At 53.3% G+C, this 4,118-nt stretch overlaps 1 long non-coding RNA gene across 1 annotated transcript; it reads left to right on the top strand.

Moving 5' to 3' along the window:
- Positions 1-699: 699 nt before the first annotated feature.
- Positions 700-2,398, top strand: LOC138110780 (uncharacterized). The gene is made up of 3 exons (XR_011151054.1): positions 700-807; positions 1,511-1,622; positions 1,961-2,398. It is a non-coding gene; the product is annotated as an uncharacterized lncRNA (long non-coding RNA).
- Positions 2,399-4,118: the final 1,720 nt, after the last annotated feature.

Genomic DNA, 4,118 nt, shown 5'->3' with positions numbered 1-4,118 from the left:
CTCATTCATTCCTGCCCGGCTGAGGGAAGCCCAGGCAAAATCCACCTTATCCACTCTAATCAGAAAGCTGCTGACATTATTTTCCTCCTTGCAGTTAATGATTGCAGGAGGAGGGATTTGCTGGCATTTGCACTTCACAGAGAGCTGCAAGAAGAGAAAGTGGGTCCCACAGAGGTTTCAGGGAGAACAAGAAGCATGGTGTAATCTGGCATCAGGCTTTTCTAGCCAAGCTTCATTTTCTACTCATAAGCAGCATAACAGTACACTGCAGTGCCTGATGCGACATAACCATCTTCAGGGCCAGTTTGACCACTGGCTACTCCTTTGCTGTCCCTCACGGGTGACTGAGTTGCAGCTGGACTGCAGAGGCATGTGTGTGGGACCCTGAGGGGTGGCACTGTGACCCTTTTTGCCGCACATCCCCTGAGACTGGGTTAGCATAAGGAGCCACAGTTGAACACAGAAGAGTAGCATGCTTGAGCAAAGAGCTATTATTTGCCAAAGGTCTAGTCTTCCCTGACTTGCACCTGGGCTGTAGTAGCACTTGTCCTAATGATTCATCTGTGCTCTTCATTGCAGCAGGCTGGTGGTGAGGAGTGATGCAGTTCCATAGCTCCCAGGGGTCTGCGGACTGTGCTTGGAGTGCTGCGACCCTCGTTAGCAGCTCCTGCAAAGGGATAGCTTTAAGGCACTTAACTGGCCAGCTCGAAATAGATGCCAACTGGCCTCCACAGCTGTGGTCAGTGGTGGCCATCTTCTTCTCACCCATATCCAGAGGTCCAGGAATGGGGAGGCCCAGTAGAAGGGGTAAGAGCACACCTGCAGCAAGCCCTAGCTTGAATGGACAAGCAAAAATGGGTCACAGGCAGTGACATGCTGGTGTGTGTGCTGGGGGACAGTGGTGTGCTCCCTGCTGCTGGCACTACTGATGGTGCAGGTGGCTCACACAGTCACTGCTGTTGGTTTTGCTGCACACTGCTTGGAACTTGGAGTACCAGGGTGGTGGCTACGCTGCAGTGTGAAACCCACAGTGATTGGTGCTCGCTGCTGGCTTTGCCTGGTCCAAGATGTGAGACCCAGGGGAAGAGAAGGGATTTCAGCACTTCTCAAAACCCTTGGAGAGAGACTTAGAATGCACAGGGACCACTTCCAGACCTTATCAAGGTCTTATCACACTATGTGATACCATGATTTATGGTCTGGGGTTATTAGTCCCATACAAATAGACTACAATGTTGTTATTCCTATAAAAAATTGAATTCAGACCCAAAATGCAGCAACCTTGATGCAAGTACTGAAGAGTGGTGCCAGGCATAGGTGTTACATGGGCAGTGGTGACTTAGGATGGTATTAGCTGAGGACACACTGGGTCACTTTGGATGATACTAGTTCAGGACACAGCATTTTTATGACTACGTTTGATGACACAATAGAGCGCGACGCTCTGCAGTGTGACCTGCTCGACACCCAGAAGCTCAGGCAGGTGTGCTAACATTGTGCTCTTGTGCAGATAAACCCTCCTGCAAGCACCCTGCAGGAGTACCAGCAGCCGTGGGACTGAGTGCAGTGCTGTGTTCCACCACTGGCAAGGCCAGGCAAGGGAAGCAAGACAGCAGGAAGGGGTAAGGAGTGGGGTGTTTCTTTTCTCCACCAAATGCAGTTTTATTTCTACGTTAAACATTTATAGAGCCCTTCATTTAATATTTATAAAGTGAGTGTCTTGGTGATAAATTACTAAGGAACACAACAGGGCAGCCTTACTGCTTGTCTTGGAGTGCTGGATGTGGACTGGGAGCTCCCTTTTCATCCAGTCTGCCTATGCCCTTCATCCAGCATCCCTAGGTGACATCTTGGTTTGTGGGACTGTTAGGGATACAGGACTGGGAAGAAGGCTCCTCACTTTCCCCAGACAAGCTTCAGGGGGCCTCAGACTGAGCTGCTTTCTCCCTTCCACCCTCAGTTTGAAGAGTGAGGCTGCTACGGGCCATCAAGTGCTTTGAGGGACCCTGGACTGGGATCAGAAGGGGTTTCCAGGCAGCCTGTAGCACACGCTGGGGATAAGGAAAACAGGGGTTCAGGTGAGGCCAGAGAGCAACCATGAAGAGCTCTGTCTGGAGGGACACTGAGTGTCCATGAACGAAGACAACATTTCAAGGTGACCTGAGCATCCTTTGAAAACTGGGCTGGATCAATGCTATTGATCCTCCTAATCATTTCCTCTCCAACAAAACATGGAGCAAAACTCCTGAACTCACAGACAACCCATCAGCCTCATGCCACAGTGTCCCAGGGACTAGCCAGGAGCCCAAGGACCCCCATCCTGGGATGTGGACCTCTGTGACACCTCCAGCTCCTTCGTGGTGTGCCAGAGCTTGCACCTCCAGGGGAAAGGACACGGGGCAGTGTGGGGTGTGTGACCCTGGCACTGGGGAAAGCACGTCCTTTCCACACTGCTTCCCCGACCCCCAAGATGGGTTTTCTGGCATGGGGCAGTGGTGCTGGCAGGAGAAAGGGGTGGTTATGACATGTTACCCAAGCTCTGTTCCAGACCTTCCACAGAGCAGCCACACATCCCTGAGTTTTCCTGGTGTCATACCTGCAGCCAGCACAAGAATGAAAGCATCAATGTAGGCAAAATATCATAAACTACCTGCATTTCAGCTACAGAGTCACTGGCTGCTCTGGGCCAGGTTAAATGACACTTCCCTGGAGCATTTCAGGAACATTTTCTCCCTCGCTCAAGCTCCCTAACTAGGCCCAAGGAGGCAGCAAGGGAGCAGATGAGGTGGCCGAAAGCTATTTCAGCCCTTCTAAAGAAATAACTGGCATGTACCAGTGACAGGAAATTGTGCAATTAGTACAACAGGGCAATGTCAACAAGCTCTTAACGCCAGTTGTTATGGCAACACCAGGAAAAGCGATGTCGGTGCTGGAAAAATCCAGAGACTGAGAAATAACAGCAGCAGCCGCCGCTGCTGGGACGGCTCTGGCTTTGCCTGCGGGGCTGCGCTGCAGGCAGCATCCCGAGAGCAGCCCAGGGTCGTGACCACCGCCCCAGGCCAGCCCCGGCCCCGTGCCAGAGAGCGGATGGGCAGAGGTACAGCACCTGATCCGGCATGCAAAAAAGCCAGAGCCATCAACAGGGACCAGGGAAGACTTTCCCGCACGCAGCCCCATGAAGCTCTTCCCGGTGGCACTGCCCCGCAGAAGGGACAGCCTGGAGCAGCCCGGAGCAGCCCGCGTCATCCCTGGACACGGGAGCAGAGCATCAAACAGTGGAGAGCTGGCATCCCCGGCTTGGCTCGTCACGCTAGTAAAGTGCCAATGAGTGAATTGCACGAGAGAGAATCCTGAGTGGTTTTCTGCTAGCAGAATTATGGTGCTTTGGGTCTGGCAGCACATTCTCTAATCCTGGTCAAACGTGTGGCTAGGCATGTTGACAAGGTGTGTGTCATGTGGCTCTGTGGGCAGCTGGCTCCTTTGCATCCATGCCAGGCACAGCCAGGCCTTTCTAGCCCCCACATGCCCTCACTTTAACCCAGCACCTCACCCTCCATGCCCACAGTGGCACTGGTGCAGGGGAGAGGAGAGAGGCAGAGAGCTGCCTTGGAATTAGCTCAGCCCTCTGTTCCTGCCTGAGCCACGCTGCAGCTGTGACCTGCACCAGCACACAAACCCTGAGCCACTGGTTTGGCTTTCCAGCTCAAGCCTGGACTTGCCTGCTGATGGCTGAGCGGAGGCTGTCCTCACTCAGTGTCACCAGCCCAGCTGTGCACCCCTGGCTCAATTATGGTGGCAAGTTCAGCTGCCTGGAGGGACTGTGATTTGTGGGGTGCAGATGGAGGGGGTCTGCAGCAATGTGAGAGAGAGCCATTGATGCTGGAGCTCAGGGCATCTCTGACACTCACCAGTGGAAAGGTGGGGCATTTCTCAACATGCACAAAATGTGCCACTTTTACCCTGTCCCAAAACTGTCAAAATGGAAAGGATTTGATTTCAGCTCACTGGGGCGTACAGCAGCTCCCTCCCTCCCTACCTCTCTCCCTCTCTCCCTGTGCTCCTGCCAGCCAGGGCAAGTCCCTACAGCAGGGTTCCCCCAGGAGTCATTCAGACTTCTC

The sequence above is a fragment of the Aphelocoma coerulescens genome, chromosome 5 (genome assembly GCF_041296385.1).
Source record: "Aphelocoma coerulescens isolate FSJ_1873_10779 chromosome 5, UR_Acoe_1.0, whole genome shotgun sequence".
Classification (NCBI taxonomy): Eukaryota; Metazoa; Chordata; class Aves; order Passeriformes; family Corvidae; genus Aphelocoma; species Aphelocoma coerulescens.
The sequence above is the reverse complement of the archived record's forward strand: the minus strand, read 5'-3'. Positions and strand labels throughout refer to the sequence as shown.